Source organism: Ochotona curzoniae, unplaced genomic scaffold (genome assembly GCF_017591425.1).
Source record: "Ochotona curzoniae isolate NIBS_2020 unplaced genomic scaffold, NIBS_Ocur_1.0 contig_4558, whole genome shotgun sequence".
In the NCBI taxonomy this organism is placed as follows: domain Eukaryota; kingdom Metazoa; phylum Chordata; class Mammalia; order Lagomorpha; family Ochotonidae; genus Ochotona; species Ochotona curzoniae.
In genome coordinates this window covers 1,560,088-1,570,955 of record NW_024466327.1, presented here as the reverse complement: position 1 = coordinate 1,570,955, position 10,868 = coordinate 1,560,088, and positions in this window count along the sequence as shown.

Below are 10,868 nucleotides of genomic sequence, written 5' to 3'. Positions count from 1 at the left end.
AAGCGAGAGAAAGCACCCCCTTCCATTTTTCCTGGTCATTTGCTATTTTCTTGTTTTACAGATGAACCCCCTCTTACAAGGCTGATACACACCTTTTGGCTTTTAGGGTTCAGATCGTGAGAAAAGCAGCTCCACAAATTTGGCTCACATTGAGCCAAAATTTGTTTAGTTCTGTCATCGAGGCTTCTTCTGTTTTGATCCTTGCTGTATCCTCACTGTCCAAGGGGACACTTGGAATATAATGCATGTTGAAAAGATGTTTCTTGGGTGAAGAGAAAATGTCTCTTTTTCTTGGGTGTAACAAGAAAGCGTTGTAGGGGTGGTTGCTTCCTGTAGCAACTGAACCTGACTTACCAAGAAAGAGCCAGTAGACTCCCTTTAGGCGAAGTCATGCTTTGGATCCTCATTAAAACTACAGAGCAAGTAATTCCCCTTGCTGGGCCTGAGAAGGGTAACGTGGCGCTGCTTTCCGAGAGCCAGCTCAGGTGTAGATGTTGGACTGGGAGCGTCTGTTCAGATGTCTGCTGGATCCCACCACGGATCAATGTGCTAACATAAAAAAACGATCGCCCCTTTTGTTTCCTCACTGGCAAGGTAGCAAGAAACGCTATTCGTTCTTGTGGGACGTAGTCGGCACTCAGGAAGCACTATTTCCTTTTATAGTAAAAATACCTCTAGGAAAAACAAAGAAATGTGGACTGTCTGGTGAAAGATATTTGAAAATTAATCATGACAACTTTTTCTGTAAAGCAGTAAGATATAAGAAATACGTGTTCCATCCAATTGCGCTGAGAACGTGAGGGAAGAAGTGCCAACTCCCACGTTGGGGTGGTACAAAAGCACCACAGAGCAACCTGTTTGCCCCTGGTTTTGAAGGATGGATCGGATTTCAGTGGTCACAGGAGTAAGTGGGTTCCAAAGTGTGGTTTCAAAGAAAGGAAGTGCTGAAAGGAATCCGCCCAGGCATGAGCGGCTGCTTGACTCCTGGGAGAACTGCAGTATGCACCCTGCAAGAAGGGCTTGCGTTGCATTGTTGATTAACTTGATCATATCTGTTCATCTCTCTGCACACGGATTGATTTCCCCCTACCGGGCATTTTGTTTGGTCCCTCTCTTCATTTCTCATGGCTTCTAGCATTGTGCTTGAGCTATAATAGTTGTTGCACAAATCTTTGCCGTGGGTTTATTTCCTTATGAGTAAAATGAATTTATTCATCATCTTACCTCCTTTTCAATTAAGAAACTAAGCAAGCAAATATTTGCTGAATGTTATTATCCTGTCAAAACCCGAGAGTAGTTCTGTTAATCCTAAACCACGGTGATTTTACATCTTCAAGAAAGCACTCGTACTCCATCTGTTAACTTCTGCTAAGCATTAGTTTAGAGTTTTTCTTAATATTCAAACAGCTAGTTATCTGAAAGACACATGCACGCGCGCACACACACACACACACACACACACACACACACACAGAAAAAGGGTTACCATCTATTGGTTTACTGTCCAAATACCCATGGATGGCAGGCCAGAGCCAGAACCATGCCAGAACACAGGACAGGCGCGAGTGAGGAACCCAGAATCCTGGAGTCTTCCTTCCCCTGCTGAGAGTAATGGCGCACATTCGCCCATTAGCAGTCATCTAGAATCAGGCATGAAGCCCGGATTCAAGCTCAGAAACTGGGATACAGGCTGCTGGTATTCCAAGCAGTGGCCTAATCTCCGTGCCAGACTCTTGCCTGCATTTCGGAGCTTGAATGTGTGATAGAACTGTGTCCTATTGAAGATGTTGCATGTCTGCAGATGAGGGGTTCGGCAGCTGCTATGAGCAAAAGTAAATGAAAAGTTTTTGTCTGAACCGTTTCTAGGGTTTAAAAATTTGTTCTACGGGCACGTCAAGCTCATTATTAGGTAACTGTGATCAAGACTGAAAGATCACTCTCCCAATTTGTAATTTGTTTTTAAGTAACTACAAAATTGTTAGAACGTAAATATTTATGCAATTGTTTGGACTTCTCCACTTAAAAAGAGGAAACAAAACCCTATTGGCACCATGGAGGAACTGCTCACACACTGAAGACCCCTTGAACCTGGACCATTTGGGAACCTTCAGGTAAGAGTCTGCCTGTCTGGATATGTATATATATATTAAATATGAAGATCTTTCTTATCCATTACATCAGTAAAATCTAGATATACTGTATCTGAGTCCTGTGCCACGTCAGTGAGCCAAAGCCTATCTGTGCCCTGCGAGAGTCACCTATGTGGTCGCTAGGAAGGCGCTGTCAGTAGTGCTGTCAGATTTGCAAGCAGCACCTAATCTGTTACGCATGCCCAGATTTCCCTTAGCAGTTGAAAATGTCTCAGAATAGTGTTGGGCACAGACTTCGTATTTTGGCTATCATCAAAGGTAAGAGTTGAATGGCGGGGGGGAGGGGAGGATGGGGGTGGGTGATCACTTAGACACTGGGAGCAAAAATAAAAAGGTACCGAGAGACTTGGGTTGAAGCAGGGCTTCGTTTGGGTGTCTCCATCTTCCCGTGGTCCTGCTACATTTCATCAAGGTCATTTGTAAGCACTACCACCCGGTAAGCATTGTGCCAGACTCAGCGCACAGTGGTGCTTGCAAGGCCATGGCAGACCCCCTAGTGAGGTGGAGAAGCTCCAGGAACTGGTCAAGGACTAGTTCTGTAAAAGAGCTGGAAACGGGCTGCCCATTTGAAGGTGATGTTTCAAGACCTTTCCTACGTATTCATAATCTTGTGCATTTAGCAAAGAGTATTAGCAGAAAAGGATCTGGCGTTAGCATAACAAATAAGAAATGTTGACATAAGGCATACGATGGAGCAAACTAATTTTTTACAGCGAGAAAAAAAAAAGATGTCATGCCATCATAAAATATTCAAATCCGCTTACTTCTCCCCTCCAGCCAAACCACAGTATTTTACAGTCCGCCTCTATCCACTGCTGCCTCTAAGCATTGTCTCAGACTATATTAAAAGCTGTGGATGGACGCACTCAAGAAAAGCAATCAATTTCCTTTTGTACTATAAGTCCACTTTGTACCCCTTGTTTCAACTACTTAGTCATCCACCCAACAGTGTACTTACCAGCGTACACAGAAAAACTTGATAATATCTGACTTTACTGGCCCGTTACAAGTGCTCAGACTCCAGCTGTGTTTTGAAGCAGGGAGTAGGTTAACAGCTCTTCCAGGATCGTGGGCAGAGGGACTGTGTTCTGGTTAGGTGTTTCTGCTCTGAAGCACAATAGCAGAACAGGAAAAGTCCCCACCCCGCCTTCCGCATCCGAAGGATTCGGAGATGGTATCTGATTACTTACTGTGCGTATTTGCGATTCCTGGTGCTTATGAACCTGGCGCAGTTTGGATTGTGGAAATAACAGCAAACAAAATGGTCACTGTGAGCCAGTGGGGTCTGGGCGCTCACTGCCTACCGGATGAACCCTGTCGAATGTTGTGCAGGATCTGGAACCTGTGTTAGTTCTTGTTTATATTTTAACTTGCTGATGAGTTGCAGCAGTGAAATGCTACAGAAAATGTTGTCTGACGGCATGTACTTTAGACTCACTCTTCTGTAAGTTCCAGAGACAGGAAGTTTGACAAGCCATATCATTCATCAATTTCATTCTTCAGGAGAGTGAGAATTTAATACGACAATGAAGTTAGTCACTGCCCCACCGATGACTCACTTTCAGCAGTTTTGACTTCATTCACATTGGCAGAAAACTGTTATTTTAAAAAATGATTATCTTTCACCCACATCATCAAACTCAACTATTTTTTCCATAGGAAAAAAAATGCATTTTATTTAATGACCAAGTACACACACGTTCAGATGTATAACTAAAACAATATTTGTGCTGACCAAGTGGGATGCACTGTAAAATGTTTTGCTCTTGTTCTTGCATGTAAAAAAAAAAATCTAGTCACTATCAAGCAAATTCTTCAAATCATTAATGTCATAATTCATAACAGCTTTTCTCCTTAGAATTAGCCCACAGTAGTACAGTATTACTCAGAGACAGAAAAACTTCAGAAAGCCTTGTTACTCTGTACCCGGCCAGGACCCTCCCAGCCCCAGCAGCTGAGGGCATGTCCTGCAGTGTGGAACAGGGCCCTATGTCTGTCATACATCTTACGTGTCAGTTCTTTTCATGTACATTATTTCACTCAGTCCCCGCAACAACCCTGTCAGGTAGGCAGGGAAAATATTGTCCAAGTCACTGCACAGATAATGAAGTTCAAGTTCAGAGAGGTGACTTTCCCAGTTGTCACAGACCTTGCAGGAGCCTGAGTTAAAATAGGGATCAGCAGCTTTTACGTTGAGGTCCCCTTTCTCTAAACAGCATTGTTTCTTAAGAGTATAATCTAACCTTAAACAGATTGATTTCTCTCCCTTCCCTCCTTTTTAAAATGACTGATTCAGCTTTACAGAGGGTACAACGGAAGATTTAGTTTCAAACTTCATGCCAAACTTATGCTTCTCTAACTGTAGACACTTGATGGCCACACAACACACTTATTTTTAAAGAAAGCACAGTTCTTTTGATTCAAGTCTAATGGAGTGTAAGTAATAGGAAAGACCTTAAAGGTCAAGGAAATTGAAGAGAAGTCAGAGAAAAGGCTATAAAATGGAAGTTCCGAATGGGTTTTAGCCCCTTGAAGCTTTGGCTGTTGTGGCAGGGCTCAAAGGAGAGGTTTAATGTAGATGGGACTGGAAGGTTCTGAAGAGGCTTGAGCTCTTGATGAGGTAATTCAGACTCAACTCTTGAAGGCGTCATGATGAGAGCTCATGGTCTTCAAAATCTTGGTATGTGATGCTCTCCCAAATTGCTAGGATTTGAATGCTACCATAGGAACTGATTCATTTTATTTCCCATCGATGGTCCATGGGTTTCTTTCAATGAAGTACATGTTAGAGTCCGTAGTTACCAGTGTTCTGAAAACTGTGGGAGATGCACGGCTCCGAGCGAACCACACATGGCCCGCCCTGCCCATCGCGACCCACACTCAACTTTTAATGTTTGCTCAAGTGCAGGTGATTGCCTATACACTTTGAAACATAACACGCATGCGTCACAGGGACATGATATTTGGGGTCACTAGCTCTGGTTTCAAGTACTGTGGTTGTCTGTTATCACAGTACTCTGGAGAATATTTTCTCAGTTCTAATTTCCTCAGTATAAAATACACACAAAAACACAAGCTCCACTTTCTTGTAACGGGATTAGATGAAACAGCAATGTGTGTCAAATCTTGTATGTAATTGGCACTGTGATGTTAATGGTGATGTTGCTGTTGTTATTGTCAGAGATGGCTATCTGATTATTTTTAATAAAACTGAAATGACTCCCACAGGCTAAACTCAGTGTGGTAAGCTAAAGCAGAGAGAAGATTCTGGAAGAATACCCTTGTCCCTTGATTGTTGCTGTGATAACATCATGTCCTTTAGCCCTGCATCTGAAAGGCCTCACATGTTATTCAGCGTAGTGTTTACTTTTGAGCCTGACCTTCTTTTTGGCTTCTGATGTTTCTGGCAAGGAGACAGCATTGTTAGCTCTGTTGAACTCTGTATCCTTCCTGCAGCTACGAAGATGCTAACTGATTTCAAATATAACTTTTTTTTTTTATCCAGAAAGTACTATAAAGAGTGCTATTGATTCAAGTGTGGTTAAAAACTATTTATTTCTTCATTTTATTTGATTAACTAGAGAGGGAGAAAGAGGGAGGGAGAGTGTACACAAGAGAACGAACTATCTTTTATTCTCTGCTTCAAACCAAATACTGAGAGTGGCAGAGGTTGGGCCAGTCTCCGATAACTGAATCTGAGATTGCTACATGCTGCTGGAGTTATCTGCCTGCCACAGTGCACAGTATCAGGAAGCTAGAATTAGAGTGGAGCCAGGATCCCATGTCGGCACTCCAACCATGAAATACATGTGTCCCAAGCAGCTCTCTAACTGTATTCCAAATTTCTATCCATCACATATATTTTTAAAGAACAAAATATGCTTAACTTGGTGTCAGGAACATCTTAAGATCCAAGGTCACCATTAGTGTCCCAAAGGCCATCATGCTTCAAGAGTTTGATGTGTGTCTTGTACACGACAAGGATTGCCAGGGCTTCACAGGCGTCCTGCTAACCTAAAGGGCAGCAAAGGCGTTTGAAGTGTTGAAGCATGGTAATTGTATTATTGCGGTGCCGTTGTCTGTGATCAGTAAGATTTAACAGTAGCTGAAAATGAGAAGATTAACCTTTTGCAAAACTTCCACTTTTGGCTGCTTTGGGAGCTCACTGTTGTTATGACTTGGACCACAACAGGTAGAAAGTGCTTTAGTTCCCTTACAAAATGGATCTGGACTTCCACAGTAATGCTGTTTAGGAAAGGTTTTCTGTCTCCTGCAGTTTGCGGGCATATACTTCTTAGTCCCCTAGTGGACGGTTGGGAAAGTGCAGCCACGCTGCTCAATGAACTGTGAGCCAAACATTGTGTCTTTTGGGGCCAGAATACTAAATTGCAGGTTCAAGATCCATTTTCCATCACTGGGGAAACCAGCAACCTCAAAATATCTGTTCAGTTAGCTTGGATACTTGACTGGCGGTGGTGAGCACAGCCAGTCTTCAGTGGACATGTACACAGAAATGAGGTTCATTTTGTTACATTGGGAACTCAGTATGCTTCCCAGCTACCCTCTCTGAATGAGGTGTGAGCGTTAGGCCTCTAACACTCCGATTGCATTTCTGCAGCACATTTACAACTCTGTCTTCCCTTCCTGTTTTCCCTGCTTGGGTTCTTATTTATAATCATAGACTTTTAGGGTTGACCGGGAACATAGCTCCAGACCCAGTTATGAACTGGATCTATTGAGTGCATTTTTTTCTCTTTCTCTTTGGAAAGACAAAACAAAGTTAAACAGAATTCCCTAATTCCTTGAACCACACCATTCTCGGAAAGTGTCAAGAGGTTGTTAACTTTCACACATCACTGCAAGCAATTCGCTCTTCAACGCTTTTAAAAAATGCACGTCTTGCTAAAGAGGTAGTTTTCCCAATTCCCTTACAAGCCGAGGTTGATCTTTGTCTTTTTGTGAGACACTTGTGCCAAAGGAAATCACTCAAAGAAGAGGGGAGGCAGCACCGAGACTAACTCAAGGCCGATTATTGTGTTAATGTTTATATCTGTCAGCAGTGGTGAGCCACGACTCACAGCTCCACTATCCGAAGACTGGAACAAATGGCAGGCTGTTTCTCTTAGAAAACTTTTAACTATCTTTGGAGCTTGATGAGGATTTTGTGGGAAAGACTATCAGGTAGCAACTACCGTTTTACTAATGCTTCGTCCTGTGTCTGTTAACAGAGCTTGTAATGATGTGACGCTGTATTCAGCAAGTACAGTAAGGAGCATGTTGTTATCTGCAGAGTGGAATGGTTATCCTTGCTTTGTCTAATACAAGGTTGTGTTGGGGATAAAGACAGGTAATATTTATGGGGGTTTCTGTAAATGCTAAAACACATCAAGCCACACTTCAAAAATTTGCTTTATTTTTTGGCTTGTTCATCTTGTTCTCCCTGGACATAGCACAACTGCTAACCTATGTGAATAGTCTGTACATACATTCGGATAATGAATGACCGGTATCCATTCATACATCCTTGCTTGAGAGTGTATGTCTATTTTTCTATGGCGCTAAGAGTTTTGTATGAGTAGAGACTCTATACTGAGATACAACCCCAGGGTAAGGCTTAGGCAATATGAAAACATATTTACATATTTGCAATATATGTCGATCGGAGCAGCTGGGGTCTTACCAGGGTGACAGATCTCCCTGTGTCTTCTGCTGACTTTTCTTTGAAAGATATCTTGATTTTCATTACAAAGGCAGATTCACAGAAAGAAGGAGAGATAGAAATATCTTCCATCCACTGATTCACTCCCCAGATGAACACAATGGCTGGATCTCAGCCATTCAGAAGCCACAATCCAGGAACTCCCACATGGGTGAAGGGGGTCAAAGACTTGAGGCAAATCCAGCTGGTTTCCCAGGCCCTTAGCAGGGATCTAGATAGGAAGTTGAGCAGCTGGGACGTGAACCAGAGCCCATTCGGACGAAAGTGCTTGAAAGCAGAGCACCAGCCTGTTGAATCACAGCACTAATCCGGCTCAGCTGACCCTTTCATGGCTCTCTCCATGTCTGCGTTGGGTTTTGAGTGCGCATGCCCATAGCAGTCACTCTTGGCATTCTTTCTCTTCCACACTGTGGCTGACCGCCATTATTTCTTTTTTCACTGAGTATATTAACTGAATATTTGAAGGGCCATGGGGACACGTCACATTGCAATCTACTCAACATCTTATTTCATTAACTTCATTCTTCCTTTGCTTCTCATTTTCTTTCTTCTATTAAATAAATTTTAAAACGTTCTTACTTTTCTACTGAAAACCTCAATTCTGCCCTAACCAGGATTCTTAAAAATCTCTCCTTGGGAAGACACCTTTCCCCCCACATTCCTGTTCTTAACATCTAATATAATGCCTGTTAATGTAGCCATTAGCATAACTTTATTTTACTATATGCAAACATACTAAAGTAATTTTTGAGATTTCTTTGACAATGTATAGTTCATTATTTTAAAAAGATGCTGGAGATAATTTCTATGTCGGGTTTAAGGAGATAGAAGAAAACCAATTAACATGGTATTTCATCTTGGATATAAAGATGGATGCTGGAAAATACAGAGAGAGTACACAATAAATTCTTAATTGTTTTATCACCCTGTCTACCAAAGTTTGCGTTGTTCAATGTAGGCTTGAATATTCTGTGTGCCATCATTCAGATTTGGAAGTCAGATTATCTTGTCAGCAAAAGTCAGCTGTACTCCCTTAGAAAACCCATTTAAAGGAGCTTTAACACATCGATGGAAAAATGGAATTAAAATATTTTACTTTGGTTCCCAAGAGAATCGAGCTCTCTGGATATTTTTAATAATTCACAGGGGTTGTTGATGCTACTATGCGATTGATAGCTTTATACTAGTTGGTGACTCAGAGAACATGGAAATCTAATAGATAAACTTTTTTATTTGTTATAATCAAAATCTCGCTCCCAGAACACATAGCATAAACAGATGGATATCTAAGAACAATATTAAAATACATGTATCAACCACAACGATAAAGTAGCCAGTTCTTAATAGTTGTTTGTTTGGAAAGAGCACAAAGACCCTTTGATGACCTGAGGATTCCCTTGTGACTGCTGACGCTTCTTAGATCACAAAGAAGTCTAAAGTATTTCTGTCTTCCATTTGTTCGCTTTCTCCATTGACAATCAAATTTACCCTGTGACCTTATGATTTCGCAGCTTTCTTTTACATGCTCTCTACTAATTCTCTCTCTCTCTCTCTCTGTGTCACACACACACACACACACAAACCATAATTTTGCATGCGTAACCTAAATTTGGCATCTGACTTGGATTAAGTGGAATCTAGTCTCTGGAGTCATCCTCATGCAATTACTGACCCATCACCAGGCCATGGGGAGCTTGCAATGAAGGAATCTCAACTGAACTTGAACTGTGGTTATGTCCCATGGGGGGAGGGTTGTGGGAGGAGTGCGGGAAATCCAAGCACCTATAAAACTGTATCACATAGTACAATGTTATTAACAATAAAAAAAAAAAGAAAAATGTCAATAATCAGTAATCGCCTTTTAATCAAAAAATAAGTTTATTGATCACTTGTGATTTTTTTAAAAAGGAATTTACAAGAACATCGCTTCTTGGCCTTTTGGCTAAGATCAAGTATAGGAAATTATAAGAGCAATCAAAATATCATGCTTATTAAGATGTCATGTGATTTGTAATCCTATTGGTATAATTGCAGTAGACTTAGAAAACACGCTTCCGTTGACAGATTGCCAGTACATTGTTTAAGGTCCTTGAGGGAGAAATCTAGGCCAAAACCCCGAACTGTGCCCTCAAAGCCCGTAGCATTTCCAACCTTTGCTCTCTCTCTCTCTTTGAAGGTCTTGCTCTGGACTCTAGCTTATCTCTCAAAACACAGTTCATGCAAAGAGCAGCTGCAATCAATGTTCCATGACCAGATATTTATCAGCTAGGATTGCTCAATGCTGTTGATGGTGAGTTGCTTGTGTAGTGTTTAAATCTTGATTCCAAGAAAAGATTTGTGTCTCCCGAACGGTGTACTTCTGCTTCTCCGATGACAGAGACTACATGTGCCCCGGTTGCTGATGTGGCTAGAGCTAGAGTTAAGGTTCAGTTGTTACAGAGCCTTTCTTTTGTTCAGGAGATTTTCTTCCTTAGTTTTTTTCTTTCCAAAATAGCAAAGGCTATCTTGGATGTTATTGTACAGCTGTATTTCAGTGTAAATTCCTTCCTATACATTTTAGGTCTAGTAGAACAGTAAGCCTAAAATGACAAATAAAATCAGATTATATTTGCAAGGAGAATGCTTTTTTCTTTTCTGTATAAAGCTTCAAAAGTAACATGTGTATGGTTATATATAATTGATAAGTACTTTATCAAAAGCAGGCCATTGTATGTGTGTGTGTGTGTTACAGTAAAATGTTATGATCTTCAATTCTAGAATCCCAGAGACCTGGGTCTCCATCCCAACTCCATTGCAAGACCAGCTGAATGGTCTTAGACATGGTATCCAATTGCACTGAATCTCAGTTTCATTATTATACAAATAGGCAAAATATCTGTACTCCTTTCATAGAATTGTGATAGACACATATTACATGCACATTAGCATTACGTCTGGTCTATATCAAGCACTAAATATATGTATCCATTAGCTTTTATGGCATATTGCATTTACTTTTC